Here is a 12,433-nt window from a genome sequence, read left to right on the forward strand (position 1 = left end):
TGCAGCTGCTACCAGCCCTCTAGACCTTGCTTGGCATTGGAGCAGGTGGTTTTGGCTGTAACCACACCATGTTTTGGGCGTTCTTTCCCCAGGTGGCAGCAATTCTTTCCCCAGGTGTTTCCACTAAAGCCAAACGTCCCCAAATCCCCATCACCTGGGGCACCACCTCTGCAGGAGATTTATTGAGCAGCTCGAGTCCCTGCCTAGCTTTTGGCATGTTCTGCTTGAGCTGGTGCTTTCTGTTGTTTTTTTTTTTTTGTTTGTTTGTTTGTGGTATTTTTTTGGGTACATTTTCAGTTTGTGGCTGCTTCTTGCTGGGGCTGTAGGGGCCAGGTGATTTTCCCCTCTGCTCTGCCTTCCTTGACCTGAGAGCTGCAGAATAAGGTAGGAAAACTTTCTGTTGCTGCTTTTTGTGCTCCTCCCTCCAGCCTGGAGTGCCAGGGGAAGGAGGGAGAACCTCTCTGGGGGAGATGAGTGTGTTTTAAAGAGCAGGGATATCTGTCAGTGAGACAGCAGCTGCTCCGTAATTCATTTCCAGCTCTGCTGCCTCCTCCTCCTCTCAGCCCAGAAGTGTCGACACAGCGCTTTTCTCTCTCTCGGGCTGTTTATTGAGGGGTTTTTAAAAATGCTTTCAGTGTGTTTAGGGGCTGTGTTGAGGAAAGGACAAAGAAAATTAGGGAAAACTCCAAGTCTGCGCCTCCCTGCACCCCTCCCTGGATTTTTCAGCAGTGGATGAGTTAATTTTACCCAGGCTGAGCCACAGGAGGCCTAAGGAGCATCGAGGGGAGCTGCTAAAATCCATCCAGCAGTGCCCATCTGTTGATTTGGCATTTGCAGCCTGTCCCTGTGCTCCTCGGGAAGGTCAGACGGCTGCAGGGCACTGAGGGTGTCCCGGAGCGTGGCTCAGCAGCTTTTTTTGGGAGGTGTGGGAAGCAGCCAGGCTGTCGTGGGGAAGGGCCGGGAAGAAATCGATGGCTTTTGTTGGGTGTAAAACGTAAAAAAAAGGAGTTCTGGTATTCCCTATGAGTCGCTCTGTGTAGCCAGAAGCATTCCCAAGCTTTTTCCCCAGTTCCCGGTCCTGTGTCCTGCCCTTTTACACCCGATGCTCTCTGACCTTGCCTGGGCCGGAGATCTCCATTAGCGCCTCATTTTTTGGGGTCTTCTCAGGGAAATTTGGGTGGTGTCCCTAATTACGGAGCGAAACGCCACGTCCTGCCCTGGAACTGGGCTGGATTTGCTAAAATTGGGAGTTTTGTCCTTGTGTGAGGCCGTTTGCAGTCGCGTTCTGTGGAGGATGAGTAAAGAGAGCCGTGGTTTTGGTGGGTGGATGTGAGTTGTTAAAAAGCATTTTGCACCTCTAGATAGCCTGGCTATATCGAGATACACTTCTAGATAGGCTGATTTAACAAAGATTAGTTAAAAATGAGTATTTGCTAAAAAAAAAGCGGGGGGGGGGGGGAACTGCCACCCACAGCAGAGCAAAAAGCTGAAAATCTCCTCGGGAGAAGGCGGCTTCTGGAGCTCCAGCAATCGATGGTTCATTGTTTCCCCACTCTGCTAAAAGAGATTTAAAGAGCATTTTGGGGGGGGTTTTGCCTGGCTTGATGGTTTGGGGGGGGAAATGATGCGTCTGTGTGTCGGAAATTCCCTGGAAAGGTTTTTCTTTGAGTACTTGTCCTTTATTGCTGCTGCTCCTGCGATGCAAACCCGTCCATCAAAGGGCGCCGGGGGTTCCGGGGACGCTTCTTTACCTGCTCCAAATCATTCGGAATCCTCGGGAAGAGCTGATGAAAAGGTTGAAAGGTTTAAGTGTGAGCCCTGGGTTTATCCAGGGTCATTAAAACGCTGCTTGCTTTAAGCTAGGAAACTAAAACTTCCCTTATAAAATGCCCTTATTGCAGCAAAATTAGAGAGCCAAATGGTCACCTGGAGCTCCTTTCTGGAGCAGCATTTGGGTTCAAAAGCTGTTGTTTCGGTGGAAAAAAGTTGATTTATGCCAGCTGAAGATGTGTTTCTGAAACTGCTTTTAAAGCTTAGTGTTCCTCTCTCAGCATCCCTGCGAGATGAGGATTTACTGCAGCTGTTGGAGAAATGCAAATTTTTTTTTTCCCCTCCACAAAATATGTCTCCTCATAAAAATGCTTCTTTGGTGTGTGAAAATATTTCATGAGCATCTTTAAGGTTTTGATGGGAGATGGGATCCCAGAAAGCTAAACATTTTTTTCTTCTTTTTTTGAGCTTTCTTTTTTAGAACGCTGAGGGTGTTTTTTTTTTTTTTGCTCACGGTCTCAATTATTTACATTTTTCCTGATGATAAAAAAGTGTGATAAATGAAAGCAGGCAAGTTTCTCATGCACACAGAAAATGGTGTTTGGGGAGAGTGAAGAAATTGCAGTGTATTATGGTGTTTCAGGCAGCTCTGCCAGTGACAAGCTTAAGCTCAAAATAAGAAAATCCTGGGTTCAATTTTTATTTGGCAGTTCTCTTTTCTTGCCTTTTATCAGCTCCTGCAAAGCAGTCCATGCTTAAAGAGCAGAATCAATACCCAGGAAGGGTCAAGCAGCTTACAATTCATTACATGTGTGTGTTTCTGCCTGACAATGCAGTTCTTGTTTCTCGTTTTTCTGTTAACTGCTTCTTGGGGGGGGGAAAAAAAAACCAATAAAAGAAAGGAAAGAAAAGCAGGAACAGGCAAAAAGACAGAGAAATTTACCCAAGTCATCAAGGGAAATGGAAGCTGACAGGTTTCCTAATGCTACATGCCCAGAACAAAAAGGATTCCTCACTCTGCTCCTCTGTAAGTGCTTGAGAATCCTTTGTGCTGTTCACCGGGAGCCTCAGCTCCAGGATTCCCCACTAATTCCTTCCAAAACGTGCCCGAGATGCTCCTTGGCCTGGCAAGAATTGTTCAGCAGATCAGAGGTGAGAGGCAGTGAATTGTTGGGATCTTTTCTCGGTTTTGTCACTGGATGTGCCCAACTTCCCCCAGGCAAACCAGTTTTTATTTTTTTCCCAGAGGGTATTTTTTTTTCCCTTGTTATGGGATAGGAGTAGAGGCAGCTTTGGGAAGGGTCAGGATGTAAAACTGCTGGAAAAATCCCTGCTGGGGAGGGACCCCAACTTACCACAAGTTCCAGCCTAATTCAGTGTTTTCCCCAGCCTGGCTGTGGCTGCAGGTGCCCTTGGAGCTCCCAACCATCCCCGCTGAGCCACATCCAGCTGGGAGCTGTAAATCCAGGGACAAACCTTGCTTTGGGGTTCCACCTCAGCAGCTGGAGCTGCTTTTCCTGGTGCTGGGGTGGCAGAGGCTGTGTGAGACCGGTGGGATGTCACTCCAGCCCTGGGGCAGCGTGAGGAAGGGGAAATTGCTGAGTAAAGCCAAAATTACATCAGGAGAGGTCCTGGGTTGTCTCCTGTAGTTCCCTGCTGTCACTGATGAAGCCTCCATGGATATCTTGGCTGGAAACTCCCAGTGAAAAGCTCATGGTGAGCTTAAAAGAAGGAATTTGGGTTTGGGTCTGCCTCAGAGGGGGGTTTTGGGACTGCTTGATCACAGCCAAGTGTCTGGGAGGGCTCAGTGACAAAAACTTCCAGCCTTGTGAAGCTCAGATGGATATTTTTTGTATGGGATCATCGTGCAGGTTCTTTTTAGGCAGATGTCATTTATGTTTGTGTTGTCTGGGTGGATGAGGGAAGACCAAAAGGAAATTTGGTTTTTGCAGTGTATTAAGGCAGCTCCTTTTCGGGGCTCCTGAGGTTTCAGGGTTCCTCTGCAGGGGAAGGAGGAGTCAGCACTGTCAGCTTTTCTACTTTTCTACCTTTTCTCCCATCTTGAGCTCACAGGAGAGGTTTGGTCAAGGAAAAGTGGGGCTGGTAAGACTTGGGGATCATCTAATCCATCCCCTAATCCCTTCTCCTTCTGATTGTAGCACACTAACTGTGATGGAAGCCCCTAAAATCCATCTCCAGCGTGGCTCCCATGCACTCAGCAGTCTGTTATTTACCCTCAGCATTAAAAGTTTATCCTAAGAAGAAATTTAAACCTCTCTTTCCCCATCTCTTCAACTGCAGCTTCACCCTGTTTCCCCCTGCCCTGCCTCCCATGGCCTGAAGGATAATTACCCTCTTCTCTTCTCAGAACAACCTTTTACATAAGAGAAATCTGCTCTATCTCCAGCTCAGAAAACTCTTCCCTGGGCTGGCAAAGGTCAGATGAAATTGCCTTTCTTTGAGGCTTGGATTTCCTAAGCCTCCCATCCATCTCCTGGACGTGCTGGGTGTTGATACAGAGCCCGAGGTGAGGTTTTGTTCACCAGAATTCCACTGAACAATTGAATTCCCACATCCTGCTGGGGCAGGATGGCAAAAATCAGGACTCTAAAAGTCAGGCTAAGTCCATACCTGTGTGTCAGAGCCACAAAGTGTTTGCTTTTCATGGCAGAGTTCTTTGCTTTGGCTGGGGAAGGGACCTGCTACTGTCACCAACCTTTCCCCAGCTGGCTTTGGGAACAAAAAGTGCTTCCCAGTGGGATCTGCTCGTGCCCTCTGGGGCTGGCACCAAAGCAGTTTCTTCTCCCTGCTTGGAAAGCAGTCGAATCCCTTGTCCCGGGAAGCTCTGGGTCTGGTTTTATGCCTTGAGCAGCGATTTGCAGTCGCTGTCAGTGCTGACAGCTGCAGCTTTCCACATGAGCTGGGAAAATATGCAGGAATAAACGGCTCGTGCGTCTCCTTCCCGAGCCTGGCACGGCTCTCCTGTCATGTTTTCCCCCAGTACTCGATGTTTGCAAGTCTCTCTGCTTTAAGTCAGATCAGCTCCAGGAAACAGAGCACACGAGAGCTACAACTTTCTCTCGCTCCCTCTCCCTCTCTCTCCCCTCAGCCTGAGTGTTTAATTTGCTCCTGACTCTGCTTGAGCAATTTTTTGAGAGCATAGTTTATATTTGCCTATGCAAATCAGCAGAGCAAATATGCTAAGGAACTCCAAAGATAGATCAGGATGTCTCAGCACATGCCCAGCCCATCATCCCAGGCCATTTCTGGTCTCTGTTAGCCCTTCTGCCTTCACTGGTTTGGGGTTTTTTTTTGGCAGGGAGGTGCTGTCCCACCTCTTGGGAGCCTGTGGCGTGGCTGTTCTGCACCAGGAGCATACACATCGTTGTGTATTCAGAAATGAGTTGTCTTTTGTGTCCTTTTATTGGAGAACAAGCAGTTCCAGGAGCTGCAGGAGTCACAGCCAGCTTTCCTTCAGCCCCATGATTTATGTTGGACTCTCTGGTGCCTCGTAAAATTCTGCTCTTCTGAGGCTCTGGGCATGGTTGGAGAGTTCATAAAAATCCTCTTCCCTCTGGGTGCCCTCTGAGCTGGGCCCAGTTGTTGCCTTGTCTTTAGGGGCAGGGAAAGAATTTGACCTTTCTCCTTGAGTTCCTGCCAGCGGTTATAAAATGGCAAAAAAAATGGATTTTCCTTGAAACTGGTGGATGGTTCCAACATCTCCTGAAGAACCCTGGTTTCCTAATTTGATTTGCCCTCCCTCCACGAGGGGAAATGAGCTGCTTGTCATTCACGGGGCTGACAAGCAGCTCCTGCAGAATAAGCTGTTCAGCCGGAAACATTCCGGAATAGCACGGCCACACTCCTCTGGAACACAAGTGACTTCACTGGAGAGTAATTACTCCACTTTGGAAGAATGCTAATTACTTTGGAGAGGGTTTTTATCCTGGAATGAAAACCTGCTGTCGCAGTGTCCTTTGGGAGGCGTGAGGGAATTGTTTCTCTGCTCCAGATGTTTCCAGATGAGGTCTGAAAAGGCGCAGGGGCTGTTGTGGTGCTGAACCTGGGGAAGGAGATGGGGTTTCAGCAGCTCTCTGGGATGTTTTATAGCAGGGTTGATTTAACCTCGGCGCATGTGGAAGACGACACAGCTTCTCAGTGCTGTTTTTAGCCGAGTTTCCTCAAGAAATGAGCCTTACATAAGCAGTGTCTGTATCCATAACTTCTGCTCCATTAACCACTCCAGCCGTGTTTAGCACAGCCCAGGAGGGGTCAGGGGTTGGGGTTGCATGTCTTTGGGTGCTCAGAGAGATCCTGTGCGGAGGGAGAGGCTGCAGGATGTCATTATGCTTATAAAGCATGGAATTACCTGTGGAATGGGATGGCTGAACCTTCTTCCCCCTGAAAGGAAAGCCCTTAAATGGCAAAGCCCATCACACCACACACCCAGGACTGATTTTCGTGTCCACGATTTTATTCTTGGTGGTTTAAATCTTCAGTAGCCCCACAAACTCTTCTCTCAGACTGAGCTGGAGCCAGCTCTGAGGAGGAAAGAGCTGCTGCTCATCCTCTTCCTCTTTTGCTGTCCCAGCCCAGGCTCGCTGGAAGCCAGAACATTTCCCTTGCAGCCCTCCCACTTGGGATTGTTCTCTTGGAGAGTTGCAGAAGGGGAAGGGAGCTCTGCAGCAGATCGCCCAGACAGAGTCAGATGGCAGCTCGGGGTGGTTGTGGTGGTTCTGCAAATGTTTCACTGCGCTCCCAGCCAAAAGCAATCTCAGTCTAGAGGGCTTTGCTAGACAGAGATTCTAAACCCTCCCCCCTCAGCTCTGCAAGGTGAGGGGCAGCCCTTGTTCCTGAGGACCTGAGTTGTCCAAACTCGTTGTCTAAATGAACGTTTTGGGTGGAGGTTTGGTGGGTTTCACCCCACTGCACGAGGGAGGCAGCGCCTCTGCTTAGCCCTGGTCTGCTCGCCTGGATGAGAAGGGAAAGAACAGAGGAGGAAAGTTCTGCTGCCTGACCTGAGTTTGCCTTGGGGTGGGGATTGCTCCTCACCTCCTTCTCTTGGTTAACTGAGGAGCCAGCCTGGATAATGTGCTCAAATTAACACCTTCTCCTGGGTTTTGGACATTTTAGTGAGTTGTCTCTGAGCAGAATATGGATCCATCTGCTGTGACTCTGCAGAATAACACAAAGGGGGAAGAGAATACTGGAAAATGGGAAAATCAGCCCTGCTGGGGCATGGGGGCCACTTCTTGGCATGGTGTGCACCCAGAGTGGAGAGGCTTGGGGGGAAAAGGACTGATTTTTGTGTCCTGTCATCACAGCTCAGGCAGGGCTGCAGGCAGGTTTGTTGTCATTCTCAGGGGTTTTTCCTCCTGGTGAGGGGGAGTTCAGCTCTTTTTGCTCCTGATTGTGCCACAGCTGAGCCAAATTCGGGGCAGAGGGGCTGACTGCCCCCGGGCACAGCGAGGTCACCCTGTCCCCAGCCAGAGCAGGACAGGGGACCCTCCCTTGTCCTGTTCCAGCCCTGCCTGCTGCCAGGACAGCTGTGGGAAAAGGCTCTTCGAGGTGTCAGAGTGACCCTGCAGAGCCCTCTGCCTTGTCCCCAGTGTCCCTGCTGGTGCCTGGTGACAGCCAAACGCCTGCTGGAAGGGCTGGCACCTTCCAGGGGCTCTGGGATGTGTTCCCAGAACCAGGCACAGCAGGAAGGATTTTTTTTTGTTGTTGGTTGGTTGGGTTTTTTTGCATGTGTCAACATTAGAAAGCAAAAACCAGCCAGGGAAACATTGAAGGCTCTCTTGCCCAGCCCAGCTCTTGTGCTTTTATTTGTCAACACTTATTTTTGTTTCCTGACACAAAGTGGAAGCATTTGGTCAGTGTTTGGCTCACGTCCCTGCTGCTTTCCCTGTCTCCTGCTGTGTCACTTGGAAGGACATTCCAGGCTTTTTTAGTCATTTCTGTCAGGCATGAAGCTGTAAAATATTTGGGTGGGGGGTAACAGTGTTTTAATCTCAGGACTTTTTTTTTGTTGTTTTCCTGGCTCCAGGGCTGCCCTTTGGTCAAGGGAATGTCCTTAAAACCTTCTGCAGAGCTGCTAAACTTCTGATCATTTACTTTAGCAAATGAGGTGATGGCACACAGGAGCTGGACAGAAGTAAAAATGATTTGGCTGAGCTGATGCTCAGTGGTCCAAGTCTTAGTTGGAGGCTTAATAATTTCAATGCAATTACCCTCACAATTATGGTCAGATAAATCAATGCTCAGAGATCAGGGAAATCTCAAATTTCTTTGTTTTGTTCTTTGTTGGGAGTGAAATCCTGTGCCAGGAGGGATGGGACTGTGACAATCTCTCCTGGGATGCTCCTCCTGCTGACCCCATGGTGGCACTGGGGGAATGGGAGTGGGGGTTTATGGCAGGGAAAGCCTTTCTCCCTTTCTTGGCATCACTGGGACAGCTGGGAGCCAGGATTTGGCCAAGCAGGGCTGGGAATGAGTGACCAGCACAGCCACAGTCACCAGTGTCCTGCTCTTCCCCTGGGCTGCACAGCTGGCACCTCCCTCAGGGGGAACCTGGATTTATGGATTTCACCTCAGCCTTGGCAGCTCAAGGGACCTTGATTTCCATCTTGAAGCTCTCCAGTTCCCAATGGCCCTTGCTTGCTTTATACCTCTTGTTTCTGGTCCTTTCCCCCTCGGACAGGTTCTGGAAATCATCCCTGCAGAGGGTTTCTCTTCCCTGCCCACCAGGGCAGGCTGCACCCAGGTGATGTGAATCCCTGGGCTTGTTCCTGCTTCCAAGCTGCTCTTCCATGCCTGTTTTCAGGCAGCTGAAGCTTGAAAGGATTGGTTTTGAGCAGTGGCTTGGAGCCTGACTGCTCAAGGGAGCTTCACAGTAGCCTTGAAGAATTAGCTAATGTGGTGAGATACGCTTGTCTGGTTACCCAAGTGCTTTGCTCCTGCTTTTCCAGAGAGGAATTGCTGACTCCCACCACTGTGTGCTCTCAAATTGTGTTTCCTGGTATCTGCATCCTTTTCCAGGTGCCAGAACTCCAATAGAGCAGAGGAGGGGGCATAAAAAGGGCCCCTCGGTTTAACAATTTCACCTCTGGGGTTGGTAAAAATTCCATCCTTGCCCCAGAACTTCCTCTGTGATGTCTGCATTGTTCCATTCCTCCCACAAACCAACCCCAATTATCCTGCTGCTCTGGCTGCTTGTTCAAAGCCCCTCAGGGCAGCTGGTGCCTGGATATTTACTCCAGCCAGAGCAGCCAGGTAGGAAATATAGGTCCTAAAAAAATACCAATAATGAGGCTTTTCACTTTTTCTTTGCTGGCCTGGGCATGTATCCCTCTTTTTAACTCCATCCTGAAAGATAAAGAGCAAAACTTTCGTATTTTTAGGGTTTTTTTTTTTGTATCCAGCAAGCTCCCTGCAGGGCCAGGTGTTTGGATTCAGCAAGATCTGCTGGCTGGGATTGTCTCCTGGGTGAGGATCTGGAGGATGCTGCAGCCAGCCAGGGAGTTGTGCTGTCTGTACAAACTTTCCACGAGGCTTTGAGGTTTTTTTCCTTTTTGTTCAGGGTGCTCTGAGTGTGGTTGTTCATGATATGAATGGGGCTTTGTGTATCTTTTATATATATGTATATCGTTGAGGTAGGAGACATGCTCTGGCATGTGTGTGCTCCTACTGAAGGTGATTTTATGTATATTTATTTTATATTTAAAGGGTGTTTGCATGCACAGGGACCTCCTCAGGCAGTGCTGAGAGGGGCAGACTCCTTGCAGGAGGAGGTGTCTGGATGGAACTTCCGCTGGGATGTGGGAAATGGGAATCAGCTCCTGCCAAAATCCAGTGCGGAGTTCAACAGGCATCAGGCACCAGAAAGCTACTCTGGGACATTTTGGGAAGTGCAGGGATTTTGCCTTGTCCTGAGTGGTGAGGGGTGAACAGACCTGGATAAAATATCTAAAAATAAGGGGTCATCTTGTGGGGTCAGCTGGCAGGGCTGGAGTCCCCGTGACCACCCCCGAGCATGTTCTGCTCTCTCCATCCACATCCCGGGAGCATGGATAGAGTTCTTTCTCTGTGCTGCCTCAAGAGCAGGATTTCCCACGAGGTTTGGATGTTTTGTGATGCTCTTGGGGCATTACCTGTACTCCTCCCCAGGTGAGAAGGCACTGACTGGCTCAGCTTTCCCAGAATCCTGGCACTGCACTCCCCTGCCCTTGAAGGCAAGGGGAGATGAAGAGATAGTGCCTGGCTGGCCACCAGGATGAGTGGTTTTCATTAAAAGTGTGTGAAAAGCCTTGCTGTTTTTCAGCAGTGATTAAATGAAAATATATGTACACACCAGAGACCTGATGTCAGCCCTGTGGGCAACACAGCCCGAGATGAGAGACTGAAGAAATAAGAAATTGTCACTGATGTTATGAATTCACTGTGCCCCCAGGTCTGAGGGTTTTCCTTGATGACAATTTTTTAATATAGTGCATTGAGATTGCTTTGAAGCCAAGAATTCTGAGTGCAGCTGGCAAAAGGGGGGATTTGCCATGCAGGGGCCTGGCACAGGGAGGGATTCCTTTCAGACAACTGTGAAAAGCAAACTGGGGGGCAACCTGAAAAGCACTTGAGGGCTCTCCTGCCTTCTGATGTTGAGCAATGACCAAAACGCTTGGGGGGTGTGGGTTAATCTGGATTTTTAGCCCCTGGCGGTCAGGAGGGAACTCTGGAAGCTTTTCAGGGCAGCAAAACACCAGCTTTGTCTCCTTACAGCCGGAGGTGTTGCAGCTTTTTTGACCCCTTTGCTGCTCTCAGCATCAGAATCAGAGATGCTCAACAAGTGAGATACTGTCCCACGAGTATTCCCTGCACCTCAGCAAGCTGCAAATGCAGCTCAGGGCTCGGGTGGGAGGCGGGTGTGCAGCTCCCCTCATCACTGGTGCCTGTTGGAGCTTTTTAGGGCAGCACAGACTTCTTTTCTTTCTCCCCGTTTTATAGCTCACCTTTAAATTCTCCTTAGAGAACAGAACAGGCACAAAGGCAGCTCAGGAAGGGCAAGAGACATCCTTGTCAAAATCCTTGGTGTCAAAAATAGCTGCCTGAGACGTTCTTCCTCCTGCTGCTTTAAGCTAAATTATGATCATAACTTGCTGTCCTCGGGTTTTTACAGCTCAGCGTGTCCTTCCCTCCCCAGCATCTCCCAGCCCCGGGCAGCTGCAGGGCCCGATGCCTTCCTCTCGTGTCAGACATCACAGGCAGCGAGTGCCGAGGCTGCAGAGTCCCGGGGCTGCCGGATCAAACAGCCCTTAATGAATGTGGAACCAGTGGCTCCATGAGTGCCGGCCTCGTAGGGCTCGGAAAACCTCCTTGCAGCGGGGGAGGAGGGAGTGTGGGGTCACTGCTGCTGGAGGAACGGGGACGGGGCTGTTTGGGGTGTGCAGCTGCCCAGCTCAGCCCCTCACTGGTGAATCTGAGCAGTTCCTTGTTGGCTTTATGTTCATTTTAGGGCAGGGCTGGTGGTTGCCTTTTTGGCTGTTCCTCCCTTGCTTTCCCTCTTCTGTACCTCCTTAAACCTTCAGGGTGAGTTCTGCCCAAACTTGATCCCGTTTTATCCTCCCCTTGCTGAATCAAAAGCTGTATTTGCAGACCTTCAGGTGCTGAAAGCAGCAGTCCTCTGCTTATTTTCTCTTTTTTCCTCTGCTTATTTTCTCTTTTTTCCTCTGCACAAGTCTGCTCCTGACTCGCACAGAGGGCCCAGGGATGTGCCAGGTCACGCCGTGGGGAGGTGGCGCAGGGCAAGGTTACCTGAATTATCCTCCTGTGTGCTTTGCATGGATCTCTGCCATTGATCCCAAGTTCCCAGATCCCAAAATCCCAGAGGATTTTGAGCCCTGAGGGTTTTCTCTCCTTCACGAACCAGCTGTGATGCCCTTGCAGACACAGCGTGGGTGCTCTGCAGCAGCGCCTGCTCGTGCTCTGCGTGCTCAGTGAGGATCTGGCTCTCTCTGCCAGAGCAAACGCAGGAATTCTGCAGCTGGGAGAGGCTGGACTGAGTACCCTGAGCAGGAAAAACCCCAGGGATGTGCTGAGGAGATTTTATTCCTTTGCTCAGCACTGGCTGAAGGAGTCCTGGCCAGGAGGGCTCTGAGAGGCTGTGGGAGCACAGCTCTGTGTAGGGGGGAGAGGGATGGAGAAAGGACCAGGCTGTGAGGGCATTAAAAACCTCCCTGCTGGAGGTGCCCGGTGCCTCTGGCTCTGCGGGCAGAGCAGGAGAGCCGGGCCTGGCTGTCCTGGGCTGAGGTGCTGAGTGCAATGATCAATACTTTAATGAACAGCGCAGGCAGAACTTGCCTGAACTGGGAGGAAAAGAATCCCAGAGATGAATTGGAGTGCTGGAGCTCCCCTGTATGAATAATTAAACCACTGAGGCAGGCAGGAAGGGGCAGGAGGGGGATGTAGCCCTGTCAGGCTCGAAACAAGAACAATTTTCATGCTGGAATGTGCGGTGTGGCTGCTGTCCCTCTGAAGAGGGAACTGGGAAATGCCAATTTAGCGGATTGCTGTGACCAGTGGATTATTTGTCACCCTTCCCTGGGCTGAGCTGCCTCTGGCTGCTGTTCCTTGCTCATCTTGGAGCCCCTCAGGGATGAGTCAAAATGCAAGC

The 12,433-nt window shown here is 50.1% G+C and overlaps 1 long non-coding RNA gene across 3 annotated transcripts in view; it reads left to right on the forward strand.

Annotated features, from left to right (window-relative positions):
- The first annotated feature begins 223 nt into the window (after positions 1 to 223).
- Positions 224 to 12,433, forward strand: part of LOC138098336 (uncharacterized) — a 122,125-nt gene continuing 109,915 nt past the window's right edge. For all 3 annotated transcript variants that reach the window (XR_011146593.1, XR_011146592.1, XR_011146591.1), the window contains exon 1: positions 224 to 384. This is a non-coding gene — a long non-coding RNA (uncharacterized lncRNA). The remainder of the gene's footprint in view (positions 385 to 12,433) is intronic.

Source organism: Aphelocoma coerulescens, chromosome 24, assembly GCF_041296385.1.
Source record: "Aphelocoma coerulescens isolate FSJ_1873_10779 chromosome 24, UR_Acoe_1.0, whole genome shotgun sequence".
Classification (NCBI taxonomy): domain Eukaryota; kingdom Metazoa; phylum Chordata; class Aves; order Passeriformes; family Corvidae; genus Aphelocoma; species Aphelocoma coerulescens.